The 25,226-nt window shown below is 35.6% G+C and overlaps 1 protein-coding gene across 1 annotated transcript in view; it reads left to right on the top strand.

Annotated features, from left to right (window-relative positions):
• The window catches only part of Galntl6 (polypeptide N-acetylgalactosaminyltransferase like 6), a 1,023,973-nt gene that overhangs the window by 216,352 nt on the left and 782,395 nt on the right, over positions 1-25,226 (top strand). The window lies entirely within an intron of this gene.

The following is a 25,226-nucleotide window of genomic DNA, read 5'->3' as shown; positions in this document are numbered from 1 at the left end:
AAATGGGAGGCTGGGAGGAGGTGGAAACTTGTTTTTTTTTTCTCATTTTCTCAATAAAAAAATATTTAAACAAACAAACAAAAAAAAAAAAAAACAAACACTAGGAATAGATCCTGTTCCCACAGCCAGTGACCCCACAGACTGACTAAGCCTCACAACTAATCCCCACATTCGGTGGGCCTGATTTGGTCCTATGCAAGCTTTCCTGCTATCAGTTCAGAGTCAGTGAGCTCTTACTAGTTCAGGCCAGCTGTTTCTGTATGTATCACCATCATGGTCTGGACCCCGATTGCTCATATTGATGCTCCTCCTTCTCATGGTCTGGTCTCAGGTAGCTGGGTCCAGGGTTTTCCTGTAGATCTCTGTTTCTGCCTCCACCAGTTGCTGGTTGAAGGTTCTATGATAACAAAGTAGTCATCAATCTGACTACAGGGGAAGACAATTTTAGGCATCCGCTCCACTGTTGCTTAGAATCTTAGCTGGGGTCATCCTTGAGGATTCCTGGGAATTTCCTTAGTGCTATGTTTCTTGCTACCCCTTTACGGCTCCCTCATTCAATATATCTCGTTCCTTTCTCTCCTTCACTGAAGGGAGAAGGACAGTGAGGGAAGAGAAAGGAAAGGGATATTTTGAATGCATGTTTTAAGGACTGAGCATCTGTTATTGAATAACCATTTTGTGTGCTCTAACCTGAGGAAGAATAATTCTCTAGATAACATTGTATTTTATTGTAAACCTCCAAAAACAAGCATTTACAAACTTTCTGCTTCTGAATACAATGACCCTGACACCTTTTGCTTTGCATAGTAACAATAGTAGAAGGGGTGGGGAAGGTTTCATCAATGGCTACTAAGTTTCAGTTAAATATGATTATAATGTCCTCCTATGCTACTTCACAGTAGGGGGACAATGCACATCTTTAAAAGCTAGAAAAATGGGTGGATGTAAATTTTTTAAGACCCTCATGAGTGAGAAAAGGCTCTGCTGAACCTATTTGAACATTACCCAATGCTGTATGGATTGAACCATTACAGACTATATACATATTATTTATCTTAAATAATGAGGAAGCCCTCTACGGTATTTTGCAACCTGCCTATTTGTCACTCATTCTCAGCCAAAAGACTGCTGACTGTGTGCCCTTTCATATAGGTTAAAACACTAATAGAGTGTTCTAACAGTTTCTCAATACCGCAGGAACAGCAAAGAAGCCTAGCCACAATTCAAACTCCTTGTGTATCCCTTTCCTCTCCAGTATCACAAATTACTGAATTGACACATATGTTTTCTTACAATGATATTTAATATATTCTGATTGTATTTATATTTTTTAAAAATATTGGGGCTTTTATTCTGCCTCATCCTCAACCATAAATGTTCATTTTCTCACTTGGTTAAAAAGTCACATTAAAAAAAATAAAACACTAAATAAATGTCATGATGTCGTGAGACAAGGTTGGCTGTGTATTAAAGACTAGAAAGAAATTTGGGTAGCAATAAATAATGTATTATGGTTACTTTCAGCCAGAAATTCAAATTATGTTTCAACAAAGCATGGTACACATTTTTAAAACTGCAATTCCAGGAGACAGCCGAACTTTTTCCTTAGAGTGTAGTGGGCCTTTTGCCATGCCTGAATGAGGCAGCAGAGGTGTATATGGAGAAGAAAAATAAAAGCAAGTCTGGGCTTTACAGTTTCCTGCCAAGTCCCAATATCAGAGAAAGCGTGAATAACCCCTCTTTGCCAGGGCTCATAATTCATCACTCTCTCTCCTTTCAGCCTCCATTGCTATCAGAGAGAAGCCATGTTGAATTTAATAAGTTGAATAAAAGTTATTTTCTCTGTCTGTATAGATTTTGGCAAAGTGCCTCACTAGGGGTTTCCTGATACTGGAAACTCTGTGATATCCAAAGCCTGATCACCAGTTGTTGGCCCCAGAAGGAACAATATTCTTAAACAGTGTGGACTTCATCTTGTTCCCACTGGTGAAAAGTCTTTTAATGCACCTTAGCACCGTCAGCTCTAGGGACCTCTTCAGCAGGACAATCACTCAGCTCAGTAGCCGTGAACATTAGGACAAACACAAGTGCTATGTTTAACTTGCTCTACTGGGTTTTCTGAAGTTCAGAGGAAATTCTGATTTCCCAAAATTAACTTTTATATTGTTCCCATATATGTATTTCATTGGCCTCGTGAAATTACAGGAAGCCACAATTAACTAAATTATGCTATGAGGGCTTTGGATTTTTATTTTAAATTCTTTATTTTATTTTGTTTCTTTAATAATTCTTCATTTGCGATGCTAAGGATTGAACTAGGAAATTTACAGGAGCTTAAGCAGGCACTCCATCACTGCCTCATTTTCAGGCTAATCTGTATGTATACACCACACACAAACACACACACATACAAACACACACACACACACACACACACACACACTCCTGGTAAAATAATAGAAATTAGTTTCTCCCAAACTAATTTGCAGTTTATGTTGCTTGTCTTATAGTAAACACTTTTGTTTTGGTGTCTAAATGCATCTGTTTCTGAAGAAGGTAATTTGAAAACCCCTCTGCTCCAATTAGACAAGACAAGCTTCTTGTTTTGTCATTAGAGGGAAGAGTTTATTGATCCAAAATGGTTTGTTAAAACACATCCCTTGCCCCAATTTATTCTGTGCTTTTGAAAACTACAGGCCTTATATGAATCCCCTCTGTATATCTCCAGGGAGGACTAGGTGGAGGACTACAGTTGTGTTAGCTTTACTTTTAAGCTAGAAGTCCAAGCCACATAACAATTGTATTTTCTTAATTTTGACTCTCTCTAATTTAACAAAAAAAAAATTCAAATTTTTAAATTTATAGTTACAAATCACACATATTAGAGCTCTTCTGAGAAAATAACTGACCAGATTAGATTCTTTAATAGTTAGGCTATAGATTAAAGATTAATTCTATCGACACTGCAAGAAAATTACTCAATAACAACTTAGGCTAATTTTATTGCCATGAATCATCTTCTATCTTTTCCTTGCTTACGCTCCCTCAGGATCTCAACATCACTAGTCAGGTCATGACCAAATGCAATTCATGTAACCGATAAGTATTTTTGGATCTCCAGTTGTGGGTTTCTCCACCAGTGCAGTAGCCGAATTCAATTGAATTAATAAAACCATGTTCAATAAGCAGAGAAAAGCAACTTCCAGGTGACTCTTGGGAAAGGCAGGAGAGAAATCACAGGGTAATTGTAGGGAAAGTGTATCAAATACCCTGTAGGCATGGTCTTAGAGGGCTTTCACAGGCGGGTAGGGTTTGGAGAGAGAGAAGGGGTGCTAAGGTTGAGCTTCCACCTAAAGAGTAACATTTAAAAGGTCTCTCGGCCATTACATAGTCTCCATCTCCTGGTGGTCTGTATCTTGGTGGTCTGTATCTTCCATGATGATAGAGTAGTTGACTTGAAAAAGGTGGTAAAAAGAGAATTAGGACAACTTGAATGGGAAAGTGTGTAATTCGAATATGATATTTTCATCTCATAAATTTCATATGAAACCGAACTCACTGTGTATCCAACTTTTGAATCTTGTTAGAAGTCCAAAAGTTTAGTCTCCTTTCTGGCATTTTTGATTAATTTAATATCCATTTTAGAAACCAAGAGAATTCCAAATCTCCCTCATTTCAAGACGATAGCTTCAATATCTTATCAGATCTGTTGATTTTGATCATGTCAAAAAACAAAACATAAGCGTGTCATATGATGATTAAATGAAAGATAATTTTTTGTCAGACTTTATGTGATTTTATATGATCCCCTGGAAAATCTTTATGCTAATATTTTATAGTTATAAACATCTTAAAACATAATTTTCATTTATCCTGTCAAGCAATTGACAGTACAATCTAATTTGAAATCTTCTGGCTATAAATCTTAATCATAGTGCATTGATGTGACATGAAAACCGGTTAGCATTCTGAATTCAAGCATCAGCATGTAGAGGAGGAACACGTGGCATGAAACATGGTAGATTTGTACTTCTGAGGTTAAACTTTAAAAACTTACAGATCTCTAAGAAGTTCTTGCTTTATAACAAAACAGAGAGCAAAGGGCAGAGATTGTTTTTCCCACATACCCACAGACTGAGTACTGATATCTACCCATAAAAGTGCTATGTTTATTATAATTTAGTTACACTGGTAAAGCATTGTTTCCAAAGTCCATAGACCTCCGTTACAGTAAACTCTTTATGGTGATTGTCCTATGACTTTGGACAACTATATCATGTCAGTCATTCTCCTGTACGTAATTCCCTTTGCACATAGTGTTATCACTACTGCAACAGTTTACTTTGCTGCCTTTATTCGCTTACTCACAATCGCTACTTAGTATGGTTTCCATCCTGTTGCTGTGATGAAATGTCCCAATAAAATGAGAAGACAAAAGGTTGTTTTAACTCACAATTCCAGGTTGCAGTCCATTGATAGAGGGTTCATAACAGTGGGAGCTTGAAGGCAGCTGGCCACATCACATACAAGGCAGAGAGGTAGAGGAAAATGCACGCAAGCTTCATTTCCCTCCCTATATTCAGCTCCAGGGCCCTCTATCAAGGGAACAGTGTTGACCGTAGTGGACTGGGTCTTTCTGTATCAATTATTAAGATAGTCCTCACAGACAAGATTGCCAACCAACCCAAATGTAAACATTCCTTTACTGGGACTCTGATTCGAGGTGATTCCAGGTTGTGTCAAGTTGACAAAGCCAACAATCACACTGCTGATATTTTATTCTCCATAATATGGCCTTTTCCAGGATGTCATGTCATTGAATTAATACCATATGTAACATTTCAGTCTGCCTTCTGGTTCTCATGATTTGACAGCTCATTTATATTCATTCTTTGTCTTCATGTAACATAGGCTACTCACCAGTTCACTTACTGGAGGTGATCCCAGTTGCTTCTAACGCCCAGCAATTAAGAGTGTTGATGTCATGAATGTGTATGCGTGGAGTTTGCTGTCAACATTAGTTTTCTATCCTCTTGGTAAATATGAAGAAATATACTGTCTGAGGTAAAGAGCAAAATATTTAGCATGTGACAGGAAACCAATCTGCTTCACAAAATGGGTGTCACAGAGACCCCACCAGTGGCAATTGTGGTCTCTTGCTGTTCCCCTTTCTTGGATAATGTGTTATTTTCTGTATATAAGTGTATATTGGGACTTCATAAAAATAAATAAAAGCTAACATTTAACATAATTTCAGGGTTTCTTTCAGACAGAATTATTTTCCCACAATTTCTAATATTGTATTCTCCCAAGACTACCATTCCTAAGAGTGTAAAAGACTTTATTTGCCGTTTTCTGACAAAATATGTTTGTTCTTATCATCATTTACATATTCTTTCCTGAATACACTCCTTTGAGTAATATGAATTTTCCCACCAAAGTTCTTTCTTTTGATTATAACAAAACATTTAGAAATAAACATTAACAGAAGGTTTCTTATAATATTTAGGTAACATCACAAATTAAATGATGTTCTGCATTCTGTTTTTAAAACACTGCCACTCATTCGAGGACTATTTATCATTGAAACACTAGCTAACCAAATTTCATTTTCAATTCTTTTCTTCAACTTGAGCGATTCTGTGATTGACACATTTTTAAGGTGATATTTCAACTATAAAAGTCAAAGTTTATAATACATATAAAATTCTGAAAATAATCTTGCCTCACACTTTGTTGAAAGGCAGCACGTAACAATAATTTTTCTAGTCACTCAAGTAAAATATGTGACTACTTTTTTTTTTTTTTACAAAATCTAACTTCACTTCACCGAGTGTCAGAGAATAACCTAGCTAAGAGTAATAGAAGCTGTATTTTTTAATTTATTACACAGTTCAATGCATAGTGTCTCTGAACTGACTATAGCATCCTTCCTGTATAACAAAGGCACAAACTCAGAAAGATTTTTAAAAAGGCAAAGAACTATTTCACTTTTATTGTTGGTGTTTACTTTCTGTCTCTGTGTGTGCATGTCTGTGTGTGTATGCCTGTAAACATGGCATTTATGTATGTGCATGTGCCTGTGTGTATATATATGTGTGTGTTTATATGCTGTGTGCACAAATATGCATGTGCATGGGTGCCAAAGTATGTGTGTGTGTTAGTGCATGTGTGTGTACACGTGTGTATGGAGAGAGATGCATACCTTATAAAATGCCTGCTGCTATCATACTCTTATCATCAAAATTTATGCCTGCAATTACCTTGCCATTGAAGGTCCTGTACTCAGCAGAGTCATTTGAATGACAGTAACTACATTACTAATGGTAGAGATGATATTAATTTATTGTTGAGTGCTTTCACTGAATCTGATAACACAGGGGTTTTCAAACACATTTTCTCATTTAGTAACACCTTAAAAGTATTACCATTCTTCAGATGTCCATAAGAAATGAGGAAAGTTATAAAGAAGAGGCATCCTATTGATTAATATAATTTGACTTTTGCTCACAAGCAGGGTCTCCATGGATTTAAAATCTATCCTTTACCACAATATTATTGATGATGGAACAAGACAACTAGAAAATTGTTTGGAAGGTTTGGACTTCAGATCGTCCAGATAAGGCAGTATTACGATCCAAAATGCAATCACTTTAAGTGTCTTTATTGAGGAAATAAAATAGGATTGGTAATTTCAAATATTGAAATATTCTTTCCTTGCTGGTATCAAATATCAAGAAGAGTTCTGCTGTTTGTTTGTAAAGTCTTGAGTCAATTACTATGTCTACCCTAAAGCTCTTTGTATACTACCATTACTATGTCTGCCCTAAAGCTCTTTGGATTTGTTTTTCTTGATCCTTTGCTGAAAAAGCTGCTATTTGGCCCCAGAACTTGCATTCAGATGTTCTGAATCTTATTGGTAAGTGAACTTACCCTGTAAAGTTTATCTGTTGGACGGCATAGCTTCAGCCCTCTGGAGCTGTTAGTTAATAAGAATCACTCTGTTCCATCCAATGCCATTCTTTTGTGCACTGGAGAGAACTTGACCTAGTGCAATTACCATCGCTCCAGGCTTCTAGCCCTTTTACCAAATGAGTCTTTCACTGCCTTTGTTTCCTTGCATGATATACAGCCTTGTACTTCTTCGCAAATCAATGGGTTCCATTCCTAACCTCATTACATTTTAGCTGATGCCTTCAGTCAGAAAGAAAAGAGAAATGGTGAGAAAATACCTGTCTCCTGGCTGCCATTTCTATCCCTCAGATAAGGATGTACTTATTTCTTGCTTTTGGAATCTTACTACAAAAGAAATTATTGTCAAATATGGCCAGTGGCTTGTCCCTCCACTCTCACTGTTATTTTATCCCATGGTCACCACTTGAGGATTTTCTTTTTTTCTTTTGTTTTGGGTTTTTTTTTTGTTTTTTTTTGTTTGTTTGTTTGTTTGTTTTTCGAGACAGAGTTTCTCTGTCGCTTTGGTGCCTGTCCCGGAACTAGCTCTTGTAGACCAGGCTGGCCTCGAACTCCCAGAGATCTGCCTGCCTCTGCCTCCTGAGTGCTGGGATTAAAGGCATGCACCACCACCGCCCTGCAGAGGATTTTCTTTTGAAATGACTTTATTTCTTCCTCCTCTACATCACCAATTAGAGCCTACAGTCTAGCCATTCCCTTCTGTGCTGCTCTTTAAATCTTCTCTGTGCTGCTGCATTTGACTCTCGTACATCTCTAACAGCTTCTCTGGGCTAATGCTTCACTGTGTGTGTTTAGGAAGTAATACACACATGCCACAGTGTACCTGAGGGGTTTAGGGAACAACAGAAGAGTTCCTTTTTCTCTTGTGTCCCCAGAGATGGAACTCTAGTCACAGGCTGAGTAGTAAACATACATTCACTCTTCTCTGATGAGCCATCTCACTACTCCTGTTATATTATATTCTTTATCTGAATATGTATAAATATACAAATATACAGAATATGCATATACAGATCCATGCAGAATTATTCTTAACTTGGATTCTAGTACTGATCCCTCGGCAAAACTCTTCACCTACTTACCCAGTGGTCACTTTGACATCTTCAATTAATATCTATTTGATGTTTCAATAAAAGCATATGCTTCCCCATGTTTTCAGGAAAATGATTAGGAATAATTTATCCCTATATTCCACAAATTAATTATTAAAATTACTTCAAGTCTTACCACTATCTCTGATACATTTTCTCTAACTGTCTCCATCTTTCTTAACATTATAAATTTAAGTACCACCATTACTTAGTTGTCTCTAAAAGATTGTAGTGCATAGTATGGGTTTCCCTATTTCTTATGTCCATTTGTGTTTTCTCAGTCTCAAAATGATATCTAAAGAGCTTTACTTTGCTACATGATCTGTTTCTTGTCTACTCTATGTTTATTCATATTATCTCAAATTCTATCTATCTTGAAGTCACCATTTTTAGGACATACAGAACCAGTACTCATCTTCGGGCTCAATGCTAACTATTTTGGTACTTCATATAAGAATCTTCTGTTGTGTCCTTCAGTTCTCATGAAAACTTCTTATGGAAGACTTTTACCCATTCTAATTTTCAAGAGATTTTCTTGCACTCATTTTTAAATCCTGTTTTTCCATTTAGTTTTACTTTTCATTATTAGAAAGAGTGCATTGGTTAAGCCTTTGGCCCATTTTTTTTTATTTTTTGCCATGCAAATTCCATCCTAGCAGAAGCTTTGCTTGCCTTGTTTATGGTTGCAGGTACAGTAGTTAGCTAAGGTTCTTTTTGTCAAATTAAGAATGGAATTGCTTTACCCTCAGCACACAGACCTTGCAGAAGGTCACTAACTTTACTTTCTCCTAGGCGTGTTATCAAAAGCATCTTCTAGCAGGCCATGAAAGCAACTGGCAGAGGCATCTTATTCTCACTCTGTTCATTCATCCCCATTGGCAGCACAAGTCAGGGACAAGGGCTCCCTAGTCTCCTCCTGCACAAATGTCAGGTTTGGTTTGATTGCCATCCACTCATTCCTATTTCTGCCAGCACACACAGATGGGCTAATGGGCCTCCTAAAGAGACACAGCAGGAATTTCCCTTTCCAGCTGGAGACGGAAGAATGTTGGATTAAATATGAGAAGAAACCCACCACAATATAATTATTACATAGTTAGACTTATATTTTGAAGATGCAAAAGTTTTTCCTACATAATTTATTATCTAGGTCAGGAAACATAATTAATGTCAGTCACAGCCCATCAACATTATGAAGCAAATTTTATTATTTCTTTTGGAAGTAGCACTAGGATTCATTTGGCCCCAATTCAACACAAAACAGATTCTTCAAAATTAACAAGTTAATTTGTGCAAATGCAATCTATACATGTATTTTTTTTCAGAAATTTCTACATATCTGCCAACAAGTGTCTGTATATTGCAGAAACAGGTTCCACATAAGTATGTTTTTCTGGAACAAATAACCTACAAAAACCTCATGGCAGGGAATTTAATATGTGCCTTGACTAATTTAATCATTCCAGAAATATTACTTGAAAATCTACTCAGAGCCAGGCCTGTGTGCCAGACATGATTCTTCCTGCTGTAGTATAACACGAGCAAAACAGAAAATTCACCCGCTTTCCAGAATATGGATTCTAGACTGTAGGATAAAAGATAGTGTAGAAATAAGCAGATTTATATCCATTTGTGATTGTATCCTTACAAAAATCACTCCATAAGGAGCCAATAGGGAAAAAAAACCAATGTAAATTATTTTCTCAATTGTTGCTTCTCGGAATTTTGCAATAGTGTGATGTGAGCAGGCTTGAAGATGTGGAATGTGGAGCCATCTAGTGAAATATGTTCCTGGCAGGGAAAGAAGTGTCACTATCTCTGTATTTTAAAGGCAGTTTGCTCTAATAGCAGAAAAGGTGAGCATGTGACTGTTCCTTTTAACATAAATTGTCACAAGGAATGAAGCTCAAGTTCAAGCTGATGACTTGTCTCTAGGTGGAAGGAACATTGTGTTCCACTTACCTCACTATACTCCACGATTTAGTGTAATGTCATTTGTTTTTTCTTCACCTTTCAACAGCCAATGAGGATATTTAATACAGTACTCGCTATGTCGAAATGAACCCAAAAGAAGAGCTGTTCATTGAGAGATTACTAAGACAGGGAAGTCTGCATCCATCGCTTTGCGTTTTGTTAAGAGATAAATACAGAAGTTTTATAGCAGGAAAATCAGGACTCTTCAGGAACACTCTGATTGACAGGCCAAACCTGTAGATGACTAACAAGAAATAGAGCACGCCATCATTGGCTTTCTTTGACTGCCCCGAAGATGAAAGCAAACTTAAAAGTACAGAAAAGCCTTCACCTATTGATCATATCTTGGTGATTTGGGGCCAATAACTTCTACAGAAGTTATTATTTGGCTTCCTGGAGAGTTACTAGAGATAGCTTTGTGGCTTTAGGGGAGTATGATTTATTGCAATCTGACTTTCTGGTCTTATTATAGGCAGGGAATTTCTGGAGATGATCTTGCGGATCATAACTCACCCAGTTCCTATTACACATTGTGAAATACGGCCTTTCAAAATTCTGTGGTGTCCTACATGGTTTTATTGTTTCCAAATGGTATTAGGCATGGTCTGTTCATTCATTCAAGCCTTGATCGATTGATTGATTCATTCATTCTTTTAGTTTTTTTCCTCCAATCAACTTTATTTACCACATTAGATAGTTTCCTGAAGGATTCAGCATTTATTTTATGATGAAATGAAAAATATTTCCCTGGGTTTCAGTGATGTCATGCTTTACTTACTTGTTTCCTGTCCAGTTGCTTACATTTTCTTAGCTTTTGTTTCTGATCTATGGTCTTGATAATTTTCTTTTTCTTTGGCTCTTCCTAGTTATATTCCTTGTGATTTAATTCAGTTTCACAACTTCACAAACATACTATGAAGGAATGACTTTCAAAGTTGTCTTAAATACCTATCCTTAACTTACTAATCATAGTTACTTGACATCTCCTTTTGACCATCTAGAAAGCATCTTAAACTTCTAGAATAGCAGACAACTATGCAGACTCATCCAATAACCTACTGCGTACCCTCTAACCTTCCTCATTCCCCAATATGAAATATCTCCTTATTTAGTTGCTCAGTCCCATGCTTAGGCTCCTCAATTTACTTTTTGATCTTTTTTCCAGTATGTCACTAAGTCCTGCCAGATATATTTTCAAAACACATATAATACCAAATTACATCATAACCTTTACACCGCTAAAATCTCAGCTCACATGACTATAATTTCTTGACTACATATACCCTACTAATTAACTTCATTCCTCCTTTCTGTTCCCTGGATAGCCTAGTTTTTATTCATTAACCGGAACATTACCTTCTTTCCCAAATGACAAATAGTCATAATTCCTCCATTTCCAATGAATGTACAAAGTTGCTGTCATCTTTTTTGATTTTATTTTGTCTAATTCTTACTCATCATCAGCTTACCATTTTCAGTGACTCCAGCTCTGATAAAGGATTCCCATCTCAGGAACTCCATGACTGTTGTAATCTCTGCATTAAGTCATCCACTTTTAGAATTTTGCAAAAGCAACTCTTTCTATTTGGTTTTCTGTTTTTTTTTATTGAGAATGAATATTGGTGTGTTTTTAAGATGGTCTATAATACATTACTTTGCTAAGATTGATTTCACATTCACTTTGACCCTTCCTGTCTTTGTTTCTACCAGAACACAGACTTAGCTTGTTTTCTGACTAAATAACATTTGTTTTTAAAGAGAAGCTCCCTAGACATCAGATTATTGGTCACATTATTTTGGGGAGAGGAAAAATCAACTGAGATCTTTCTGTCTTAGTCTTCCACATATTGGGATGACAGGTGTGAACATTCATTCTCAAAAATGCTGTTTATTCTAAAATGCTATTTTTCTTGCATTATGTTTACATTTTAAAAATTACACATGTAATCTGTAGAAGTTTTCAAAACTAACTTTAATTTTAGGAAGTGAAAATGTTCTATTGAATTTTCATCCTAGTTGCAATAACTTACAGATCTCTTCAACTTGAATATAAAACATGAAAAGGCAGAGGGAGGAGGGAGAGAGGAGGCAACACATTGTGGAATGTCACCGGAGTTAATTAATTAATTACCCTTAAATTTTACTTAGACTGGTGAGTTAGCAAACTCTAGGAATATACCGTGTGTTCCCATGTTTCCAGAGAGTTGAAATTATGGTATATCACACAAAGTTGTTTATTCTGTTCACACAAATTGTTTGACTCTGTCTTAACTAATCATCTAGGCTCTTCTTAAACAGATGTAGAGCTGTTGAAGACAAAGCCCTCTTTAGGAAAAAAAAACAAACAATGAACCTTTGTAAGCTATATGCATCAGGTTTGTGTGTTTTTCTCTAATATCCCCTCCATTTTGGGAACTGACCTAGATGTAGAAGAAAGTCTTCATTACTGAGAATTTATGTTTCTCCAGTGGTTTTCGTTTGCTAAATTAACCTCTGTTGCATATTAAACATTGATAGCTAGTACTATTTTATTGTGCTGGTCTTTTTCAGCATCTCTTTTCACAGAGCACAATCTACACAATTAGAAAATAGCATGGCTTCTGCATCTAGCACATCAGGAGGGTAAAGATGTGCTCCACCTCTTGTTTCATATGCCAGCCTTCATAATACTGATGGGATAATAGCATTCTTCCAATTTTATAGCACTAATAGGTGTATTGAATTGTCTTGCTGAAAAATATGAAACAAGAAAAGATATAAATGTATTAAGACAAAGAAACAACACAGTTAACAGAGATGTCAAATTAAATTCTTGAAAAAAATTAGTACTGAAGGAAATTGGTATTTCCCTTGTCAACAAGAACAATTGCAGGATAAATTAGGAGTAGCATGGTTCTACTTTACCAGTCCACAAACTACTAAATGTACTGCTGTTTATTTATATTCATATACTTTCCCATTTCTTATTTGCAACCCATTTAATTGAAACTCATAACTATATGTAAAGGTGTATTTCAGTTACTTTTAATGGGTCATGCAATGTCTTAAAATACTGAAGGAGTATGAAAGATTTTAAACCTAATGTCAGCATTTAATTTAAAAATACACTGTCCTTTAATAGTATATTACAAAAGCCTTATTAATTATTAATCCCATGCATAAAAAAGTTTTAATATTGGAAAGTCAAGTGAAAACACGTAAGATATTACAAGTTGTTTACATTTTAGAGACCAGATCGGTATAGAAACAGTGTTCATTATTTACTGCCTTAAAAAAATGGCATGTCTTATGTAGCTAAGTCTGGCCTCATCCTGAGAGTAACCTTGTCCTTGATCCTCCTTCTAATACCTTACAAGTTCTGGGTTATAGGCATGCACCACCATACCTGGCTTAAAACAAATAATTTAGATATGTTAGTACGTTGGTATAGGAAAGTACTAGGCAATGTTGATTTGTAGCGATTTCCTGTCTATTCAAATGTTTAGTTTCTATTCCAAACAGCTTTTTTTATTAACCCAACTTAATATATTTAATTTTAAAGATGTTTTAAGTTGTTACCTAGAATAATTTGGTAACAGAAATTTTAAAACATTTGGAATTCATTGGAGTTTTATTTACTCATACATTTGTTAGCTTTGAGATACTCATGACATGTAAGTTAAAAATGGAGAAGCATGATTTTGGCTCCCAGTTTTAAGTGGTCCATGATTAATGTTCTCTGTTGTCTATGGTGTGCATGACATGGTAAGTACTGGTAGAGGGCACAACACAGCAAAGCTGTTAGCCTAGTAACAGGACCTCCTTTATCAGGGTCCTAATATCCCCCAAAGTGTGTGCTCAGCGGCTTCACTCACTGTTAGGCTCCAACGCAAAGATGTTACTCTTTTAACACTGTTTAACTGAAAAAGAGGATATTTCAAATCAAATAGATCACTATTTCAGAACCATGACTAAACTGAAAATTCATTATTATATATGCACAATATATGCATTTGTAGAATTCACAGGTATGTTTTAGTCTGCCTTTTTACTTTGATTCACATTGATCCGGTTCCACCACGAACACCACTATCTGCACAAATACATTTAATTATATTGCTATCAAAAGGAAAATTTTGGAACTATTAAAATTCATCCTCTGAATTTTGTAATGAAGTATGTGACATAAGTGCTTATGTCAGTTATAAGACCAGTAAAATAAAAAATTATCTTTGGGGAGAATGGAGATGCATACAGTGATTTTAACTCTGCTGTGTAGTCCAATGTGGCAAACTACTTTTTGAGACAAACCTGCAATATTGATTATATAAATTATTTATCTCAATTTATTACTCTAAAGCTTTGTTTTTGCAGTATTTAATGACTAGTTTATTATATTAGCTATTGTTCCTTATTTTTATAACTGATCTGTCGTACAGTATGCACATTAAATTATTTCACATATCACTCATTGCCCTCCAGAATACAGTTTAAAAACTTGCCCTTTTCCTTTAGTATATTATCACCCTAATGTTGTGTTGTTCTAATGCATGAAGTCTTTATTTCCCTGATATTTCTCAAACTCATTTATTTACTATTTCTTCTCAAATTTTGTATCCATCAGTGAGTCATTGTTAGAAATACTGATTAAATTACAAAGTTTGCCTCTTCTTTATCTCCATACACTAATAATCCATCTTTGTTATAATATATATTATTTCACTTTATCAATATGTTTATGTTTTAATTTATTGTATTGCTTGATAATTTCATCTTTAATATATTTTTATTTATTCTTTGTTTATTTCATTCAATATATATTTATTTTTTATTTCCCCTCTGCAACTTCTCTTGTTTTCTCATTCACCTCCCTACCCACCTACCTTTGTGTTCTTTTTCACTATTAATAACAAAATAGTATCAACAAAAGGATGCAGTTAAGTTTGTGTTCAGCTGCTCCTGAGCATAGAGCCTGCATTGGAGTGTGGTCAATAGCCAGTAACACTCTATTGAGAACTACTGATTTTCCCTGTCCCCGTAGCAATCAAATGTGCATAGCTTCTTGACTAGGAGAGGTTTCATATATACTTCTCCTTCATGCTTAAATTTTGTATAACTTGAGTTTGTGTAGTTATTGCACATGCTGTCAGAGTTTCTTGTGATTTCACTTCTGTATCAGCCTTATTGCATCTGAAAAATTCTGGCTTGGGAATTGATTACAAAATTTCGAGGTGGGATGCAACTACCTTAATCAGATTAATCTTATACTTCTGAGGTCCTTCTTCTTCATCCTCCTGATTTCTAGTGTTTACATTTTTCTTCAGATATATATCAGTTCCTAATTTGAAGCAACACTGTGTTTTTACAGACTCCTCATTAGAGCAAAGGAAAGTTGTTTTGAGTTACTTTCCATCTGTTAATTTGTTTTTTACTTTTAAAATTTCCAGTGATTTGGTACCCAGCTAAAGTCCTACATTTTTTTAACTTATACTTGATGTTTTTCACATCCTGTACCTTGATCCCATCCATTTTGACATCCCTTGGTATGTGCCTTTTGCCCTTTCATGCACTCCCACCTACATAGCAAAATAACATTCAAGAGAAAATCAGAATTTAAAAAGAAAAATCAGTTTTATCATGGAAGCCATAGTGTAACACGACCACATAGTAACCCCCTTTATCCATATATCTTTACTTGCAAGACTCCTCATTGCAAAGAGACATTGATCTGGTTCAAGGCCTCTTGTTTTGGGTACACAGGTAGCAAATCAATGTTTGTCCCTCACTAGGACTCCTCTTGGATATCATGTTGTTTGGTTCACAGAGATTCTGAAGCCTTAAGTCTACAAGACCAGCCCTTACATATGCTCCAGCAGATCATAGATGGGGTAAATGCTGATGTGGGCCAACTCATACATAACCCTGGTTCTCTGCCTGTGTAATTGTGAAGATGGTCAGCATTACAGTTCTCCCCTGCCAGCACCAGGGTGAGCTCTCCAGTACTATCCTGGCTAGTTAAACCCTTTGCAGAGATAAGCAAGGGGTAGGGGCAGGGGCAGTTTTCCTTCTTTCATGCCCTTCTCTTCGGCTCTCCCCCACCTACATCATCGGGCCAAACTCTATTGTGTGGCCCAGGCAAAGTGCAGCGATCATTTTCCCAATTGCTGCATCTGGTGAGGGGCAGAGACAGCTCTCCCACTCATATGACCTCAAGGTCAGCTCTCCAACCTACCACAGGCAGCAAGGGTTGGAGAGTTGGTTATCTCTTCCCCGTCACACCACCATACAGCAGTTTTTCCTCTCAGGCTGGATGACCTTCAGGGCCCACTTTCCTGAGTGTTGCAGCAGGTAAGAGAGAGGACCACCTCCCTTGCCTACCACAAGTGGTAGGGGAAAGTGGGAAGAGCATCTTTCCCTACCACATGGCAGAATGAGGTCGGTGCATCTGGCTATTCCACTCACCCTCGGCCAGCTCACCCATGCCTTCACCACGGTTAGCTTTACTGTGCAGACCAGGTGAGGAGCAGAGTCACTTTTCCTGAATGTTGCAGCTGATAAGGGGGAGAGTCAACTCCCTCATTTGTTGTGGGTCACAAGAGATTGGGGGTATCTCCACTTCACACATAGCTCTTCGGTAGATGAAGTGTGTGGCCAGAACTCTCAGGTTCTCAGGTGGTTCAGCCCTCTCCCCATTAAAAAAAAAAATGTCAGCTCTAGGGTGCTGCCAAGACAAGGTACAGGGCCCACTTTCCTGAGTGTTGCAGCTGGCAAAGGGTTTGATCTGTTCCCTTGCCAACTGGAGGTAAGTAGGGGCAAGTGAGGAGGGAATCTTTCCCTAGCCCCCACCACTACACCACAGATTTTGTATAGGATCAGTTAAATAAGATGAGAATGCCTTGCTGAGAAAAGGTACCAAGTTACAAGGCTAAACAGATAAGAATTACGGGTTGATTTAAGATGTAAGAGCTAATTAATAATAAGCATGAGCAAACAGGGTAAACGATTTAAAATTAGTATAAACCTCGGTGTGTTTGTGACTGAATGGCTGCAGGACTAGGTGGTACAGAATCTTTCATCTACAGTGATGGTGTTGCAGTAGAAATCCAGGTATTGCCTTTCCAGAGACAGGAACTGGTCATCAGCTGGTGGTCAAATGTGCCTTGATTACCACCAGAGTTGTCTATTGACAAATTCTTTCAGGAGAATTTCATAGAGGTAAACACTTTTAAGCATCATAGATAAAAGGTTTTGAATTTTTCTTTTTTATTGATTTTTATTGAGCTCTACATTTTTCTCTGCTCCCCTCCCTGCCTCTCCCCTCCCCCTTCAACCCTTCCCCAAGGTGCCCATGCTCCCAATTTACTCAGGAGATCTTGAATTTTTCTTTTACTTGTTTCTTGAGGTGCCATCAAATTTACATGCTTATACACAGTTCTTCTAAAAAATGACTCTATAAATGCCAATTCCCTCAAATTCTCATATACCAAATCTGGTTCAGGTAGGGTAGGTGCCCCCACGTAGACTCACAGAGCTACTTTGTAACTATAAACAAGATGAAAAGATGACAAGGATTTTAACTGGAGGCCAGATTCCTTAGAATGTAAATATTGTTTTCAATGGCAGAAACATAATATTATATATTATGTTAATCTAAGGATAATTTAAATCACTGTTTCATGTGCTCAATAAAATGAGATATTACCACATACTGTGCACAACTAAAGACATAAATCAGCCTCATTATGATTAATGTTATGATAATAGGGTAACATATGTGATTATGTTAGTCTATGTCCTTAATAAGTACCCTTCTATTTGTGACAGATATGCAGTAGAACGAGAGCAATTATACTTTTCCTTACTATTTTCTATGCTGTCTCCACTTGTTTTGAGAGCTAGCAATTCCTATATATGCTTTGTGTAGCCTTAGATGACTAAGTTTGACTCTAAAGACAAACCTAAAACTAGGTTTAGGCTGATTGTACAAATGTGATATTTCAACAATGAAGACTTGACTGACATTTCTAGCCAGATATTTTCAACTGATATTATCCTAGGTCTCCTTACCTCACTTATCCAAAGGAGATGCTTGTGGATAGATCAAAAATATGGGGCAAGATTTTTTTTCTTTATTTTAGGAAACTCAACAAAAGATCTTATTTACAAAAATTCTTGAGGATATTTACCAAGTTTGACACAAGGGTTAGCCAAGCTGGGAAGGTAAAATATTTGGTATTTGACACAAGGAACGCTGACTTAAATTAAAGAACAAAAATTTTATTCTGCGAGGTGAGCATAGATATCAGGAGCAGAAGACCTGGGATCCAAATGGGATAAGATTGTAGGAATTACAAGAGAGATGTATGAATTTATAAGGGAAAGAAACATAGACATACAAAGCAAAAAAATAATATAGAATGAAAAACAATGAGGAAAAAAGAGATTTGCCCAAATTCCTCTAACACAACAGAAGAGAACAGAGCAATAAGACGAAAAAAAATAAATAAAAGCCTTTATTTATGCAATTTTATGTTAAATAGCTCTTTACATTTGCAAAATACTTCTGAAAGAACTGGCCAGGAAATAATAACAACGATCAGTTGATAAGAAGCCCTCGTCCCAGTGACGTTAATGCAGAATTCATCTGTTTCAAGACTTGCTTTAAACTTCAGTATTTTAAAGCTTGCTTTTTGCTGAATATTCTAGACTTCAAGGGTTATAAGAATAGCTTTCTGTTGATGTTAATGTTTTCTGAGTTCTTCATATACTTCTGATACTCTCTCAGATGTATAATCTGGGAAAGATATTCCCCCCATGCTTAAGGCAGTCTGTTTGTCTGAAGACCCATGTTCTAAGGAGATGTTCAGATTCTTTTAGTTTTCCAATGAGCTGAAATATATTCCCTATTTTTGCTTCTGTCGGTTTCAGGGTATTAGGAATATGATCTTTTTATTACTAAAACTCAGTAGAATAGCTTAAGATTAGGAATGGTGATACCTACAGCCATTTTATTTTAATTTTTTATTATTTAAGATTGTAAGTATTCTGGTTTCTTTGCATTTCTATATACATTTTAATTATTTTTCAATTTCTGTTAAGAACTGTGTTGAAATTTTGAGAAATTTTTATTGCTTTTTGGTAGGATGATTACTTTGCAATATTAGTCCTACCAATCCATTGAGAATGGGAAGTATTCTTCTGATGTCTTCTAGAAGTTTATCTTCAATTATGAAATGTACTCATGATACATGAAACTATGGATTTCTTCATTAAAAATAATATCTTGAAGAAGTGTCATGTATTCAAGACATGATCAGATGAGATATGGCAATAAAATGTGGGTAGAAACATGGAGGTCATCAATACATCCCTCATATTTCATTTATCAAAAGCCTTGAAGAGAAGACAGATGGACCAGGAGAAAATGTTTAAAGAAAGCACCAATTGCACTTTCAAAATATTTAGTCACCAGCATTTTTAAGAGAGCAAAGACAAAAGTGCATCTATTTCAGGATGTGCTAGATGAGTCAACCATCATTTTGTTTCTCTGCCAGAAACTTCCTAGAAAGTTGTCAGAGCAATCCCACATGAGCATTTGGAAAGATTGGCTCAACATGAAAGAGTCCCTTTGATTGCACAAGATGGAAATAGAATCATTATGTGCATTCTGTGCTAAATTTCTTATTTAAAAAAGTTGCAGGCCCATTTTTTTTCTGATTGCTCATATATAAAAAGAGGTGTCTTTTCATAAAAATCTGTTAATTCAGATAGTACCTTCAGTCTGAATAACAAGCATCCATCACTACCGTCACTAATAGACAGACAAGTGTTTATCATGATGTAACTAATGTATTCTGGCCCAAACCTAGCCAAGAGAATGGGAAGAATGTATAAAAGTACATTTTTATTCTTAAAATATCATTTTAATTGATTGCATTTAAGATGTTTACATTGATAATAATTCCATTTATCTATGTTTATGAGCAATATAAATTTGTGGCCTATTTATTTTAGGTGGTAAATGAATTCATGAGCTTCACAGAGAGTTTGTTATAGATAAATCATGGCATAATCACTCAGGTCAAGTTTGTTAGAAGTGCAAAACCTAATTTTCCACCAAAAAAAACCTTTTGATAGTTCTTGGACTTATGTTACATTTTAATATGTTTAAGCATATATTTATAACATTGAACTTGCAATTCTCCCGTGTTAGTGTTACCTATGTCAAGGTCTATTCTACCAGGAACTGGTGTAAAGAAGGGAATGTCAGTGTAGTAGACATCATCTTTATGTGATCCTATTCATTTTCTCTCTCTGTTCATATTTAGGTCACAAATTAAAGCTCACTAACCAGTTTGGTTAATATTTTGCCATCTCACAACATGGAGATATTCCATATACATTTGTATTCCAAGTCCACTTGCTTAATAAAAACATACATTGTTTTCTTTTAGACATTTTACAAAGTACACTTAGCTTTCATTTATTTTGAAATTTTATGGAAAAGAATGCTTGACATCTTATTCTATTTTTCTAAATTTTTGTTTGGTTCTTTTCTCTGTACTGGCTCTACTTTTTATTATATTATAATCTAAGGTTTTAGGCTCATATTATTTTAAATATTTGCCATAAACTTTGTGATTTCATTTTAATAGATAGGGTTTTGAAATTGTACTTTTATAATTTTGTGATTATTTAGTGACCATTTTATATTTTAGGCTTACTATCAATTTACTTTTATCTCTATTACTTTATTTTAATTTGAAATAATTATATCAGCTTTAAGTTTACAACAAAATTGAAATTAAGGCACAGAGGTAGCCTTAATTTCTCTACACTCTCATAAAGGCATATCCCATCCTGGACTGGTCATCCCACACCATGGTGGTATAATATTGAGCCCAGGTCAACCCAATGTGAGCAAGCTCATAGATTCCGTTAGGCTTTCCTGTGGCTGCTGCATGCTGCATGGGTTTGGAGGAACATGTTTCCACCATTGTAGTGCCACAGAAAGGTTTTATTTCATGTTTATGTTTCAGGGTACTATGGATGGATATAGGGCCTCATGATTGCTCAGCATGTAATCAAACACAGCTATATCCTCAGAACTCTTTTTTATTTTACTTTGCAAAGAAAATCTCACTAAGTTGTCCAGACCAGACATGAACTTGCCTACATCTCATCTGTCACATAGACTAATCTTGAACTTGCAGTTCTCCAGCATTACCCTCCTGCAGACCCGTGTTAAAGATCTATTCTACCAAATCCTGTACAGAGAAGACAATATCAAAGGCATTGAAAACCTCTTTATGGTTCATTCATCCCCTCATCCAGTTCTTGACAGCTACTCTTTTTGTACTGTCCCATAATTTTTCCTTTTGTAGAAGTCATTTCATTGGAATCGCGTAGCCTTTGAAATGGTTGCTGTCACTTACTAAAATATATTTAAGATTCAACTATATACTTTTATGCCTTGATAGCTCATATCATTTTATCACTGAATAATATTACATTAGCTGAATATATCAAAGATTATTCATTTCCCTCTCTGTGACTAACTTGCTTGAATATAATTTGTAAAACTTATGAATAAAACTATTATACATGTGTGGGTTGCTTTTGGTGTGGATGTCAGATTTTAACTCTTGTACTAATTGCTTTCACATCACTGCAACAAAAACTACTCAACAGAAATGAGTTAAACAATAAAATTTTATTTTGAATCATGATTTCTGCCCGTCATGAAGAAAGTTCTGCTATTGGTGGCTGGAATAATAGGCAAATATTTCTCACACCATGAACAAAAGCTAAAAGCTTCACAGCCACCTTATATAGTATTAGCAGCTAGGTAAAAACTATTCAAAATATGAGTCTGTGAGGAAAATTTTAGATTGAAATCATAACTCTTTGGATAAATACCAATGAGTATCATTATTAGGTTATTCAGTTAAGATATCTTGACTTTCTAAGAAACTGAGCTGAGCATAGTGGTTCATGTCTATAGTCTTGTTTCTTGAGAAGTTAAGGAGTACGACTACAAGTTTTAGGTCAGTCTGTGCTTCCTGGTAAGTTTGAAGTAGTCTTGGAATGTATAGTAAAACTGCCTCATCAAAACAACAATAGAAAAAATAATAAAAATGAAAATGCTAATTTGTAAGAAATTGCCAGCTTCCCTTCCACAGTGTCTTACTGTTTGAGGTTCTCTCAGGCATGAACGAGTTACTGCTGTTCAGATCTCTTCCTGTACTGAGACTGTTCAGTGTTTCAGATTTTCACCATTTCAATAGATAAGTAGAGTATCCTATCGCTATTTAGTTTGTATTTCTTTATTGACATACAATGTAGGCTATCTCCCCATAACCTGATTTATTTAAGAGCACGCTGATAATAATGTCTCTGATCCTCTTTAAATTATCTCCATAGGATGAGATCCTAACCTCCAAGGTGACCATATTCTGGACCTTTGATGGGTGGCTAAGTGACTAGAATCTCACCATGAAAGGGTATCAGAGAGGTCACTTGCCTTGTCTCCTTGATATATTGCACCCAAAACATGGAAGCTATGCTTCAGAAGTTGTGTCCTCACCAAACACAAAGTCTGTGGGCTGTTTTGATCTTTGACTCTCAACCTTCAGAATGGCATGCAATGTCTTTATAAACCTTTGTCTGTGGAATTCTATTACAGCAGATAAAACAGAACAGGATATCTCTGAGCTTCTAGTTTGGTTTTTCTTTGAGAATATTTATACTTTTTAATTAAACTGTCTTATTAAAGACAAGTATATGGTAAAAGCAGACATGACCCTTAAAAAAACTCTTTTGAATTTTTTCATAACATTTCCTTTTAAATTAATCACATGTTCTAGGCAATAGAATTAATGTTTAGTGTAAACCCATAAATTATTTATTATTATTATTATCAATCTGTTATGTACACTTAGTTTCCTCATCATGGAAGCAAGACAAGCAAAATTATAAGATTGTAATTGGGCATTAGCAAGAATGGGAGAGATAAATTTATTTATATTTAGGTTTAATAAATGATAATATAAACAAATGATTTGCGTAATTTATAATAACTAAAAGACTGTAGAAAATATGTAAGACTGTCTAAAAGTTGTGGAAAAAGTGGAGCCAAGGAGATCCTTCAGAAGACAAAGCTGTTTGTCACTGACCTGAGGCCCTGAGTTCAAAAACCGATCACTCAAGAAAGATGGAGAGAATAAATTTATGCCAGGATTCCTTGATTTTTCCTCTTCATGTGATCTCCCTGGCATGGATACCTATATCTACACACAAAACAAATAAATAGAAAAGTGCTTTCAATAAGAACTTAAAAAAGGATTCTTACTTTTACTATTAAACTTATTTTTAAGTGAAAGCTAGTTCTAAGAATGAGCAGGCATTCTTGGTAAAGAAGGAAACTCTTTTAAGAAGTACACCAAGACACCAGTCTTCATGATTAGGTTTCTGAAGATGATAAGTTGTGTTACTTTTTTAAACATAAATCTATCCTTGGCTTTCCCAGTCATCACCTGTCCATATAAAGATGAATCACTAGCGGTTTAGCCACATGTATTATGTGTCTTACTCCACCCACACCACAGCAGCAGTTGTGCATCCCTAACAGCGATGAAGGGACTTAACAATTGAAAAAGAACAGCTTCGGCAATAATACTGAAATGCTAATATGCTTTCCTGTAGCAGGAGTCCAATATTGGAACAGCAAAGATCCCATGTAGACTTTGATAGGTATTCCTTGTTCCAGTGGAAGATCACAAACTCAAGATTTTATTGGGATCATGAATTGTGATTAGTGTTGTCTTTCTTTTTTTTTTTCAATTTGTTTGTTTAGTTTTGGTCCTGGCACAGAATTTTGTGGTAGGCTAGAAGGTAATCAGAGAGAGATGAGCAAATGTGACAATGAGCAAATACATTTCATTAAATTGCCAAAGAATGAAAACTTAGGAAAAATAAGGAGAGGTGAATTTCAACAATATGATGATTGAGAGATTGGCACGTTAGCCATCATTAATTAGATTCATTTTATGATTAAAGATAATGAGTTATTGTCAGGTAATTAAAGTCAGAAGGAACAGGATGGCCTCTCTGTTTAGATCCTTCGGTATTTTTATTATCTAATCAACACGTAACATAAATATGCAGAACATAACCATGCTCTTGGATAACTGAGTAAATATTGTTTGTTCCCTAATATTTAGCTACACATGCCAGATTAAAGAATGTCTAAACATCTTTAGTATTTGCAGTTTACTGAAATACATATCTTTCTGTCAAAGTGGCTCAGTTTCACCTATCCCAACCAAACTATGGTCATTGAAATTTTGCCAGCTTAAAACCTTGTTTAATGATTTGCCAATTCATGTAGTTTACATGGTAAATTTGACTTGTGAACTACACTCTATAACCTGTATGTGTGTATCTGAGTCCTTATCTGTTGGAGGATTAATACAGTTGTAATGCCATATGACATAAGGCCATATGACATACAGGTTCTTTGAAGACTTGTATTAGATATCACAGCCCTGGTCAGAGTATTCTTCCCTTGGCCAGAATTTCAGCTTGCATTGTGAGCTGAATCTCTCTTGATAAACAATAGTATTATGGGGCCAAAAGTGTACAAAAATACCATTGAATTCACTTTTGTGTTGGCCAAACACTTCAAGGTATAAGCATTATCCTTAAGTGTGGTCAATACACCTAGTGAGTCTCCTTTGGATAAAACTATTTTTCCTACTCAAGAATAGAATGATTAGAGATAGCTTCTGGGTTAAAGAATGGAGATTATATCTAATTTATCCTTTCAATGCTGGGACTCTATTGGCTTGAACTTGTGCAGGTCCTGTGCATTCTGCCAGTCTAGGTGAGTTTGCATGTGTATCAGGAATTGGTTGAGGGGAAAACATATTCAGAATATATTATATAAAAGTATTGAAAATAATTATTATATGTAAGTTACAAAACTGACAGATCAAATAATGAAAGAAAAATGTATGTGCTTATCATTCAGTTCCTTAATTGGAAAAAAGTATGAAATCAAATATATTTAAAAGTCCTTAACCCCTGGTTTGATAAGGAGATCTTATTGATATCTATAACAAGTAACAACTTTCTAGGACTTGATGATTTATATTTCCTGACTCAAAATAATTTGTTAAGTAGATCTAATAGTTTTAAGTTTAGGGATGA

This window comes from Microtus oregoni, unplaced genomic scaffold (assembly GCF_018167655.1).
Source record: "Microtus oregoni isolate MIOR12 unplaced genomic scaffold, Mior012 000024F_ref0000369, whole genome shotgun sequence".
Lineage (NCBI taxonomy): Eukaryota > Metazoa > Chordata > Mammalia > Rodentia > Cricetidae > Microtus > Microtus oregoni.
The sequence above is the reverse complement of the archived record's forward strand: the minus strand, read 5'-3'. Positions and strand labels throughout refer to the sequence as shown.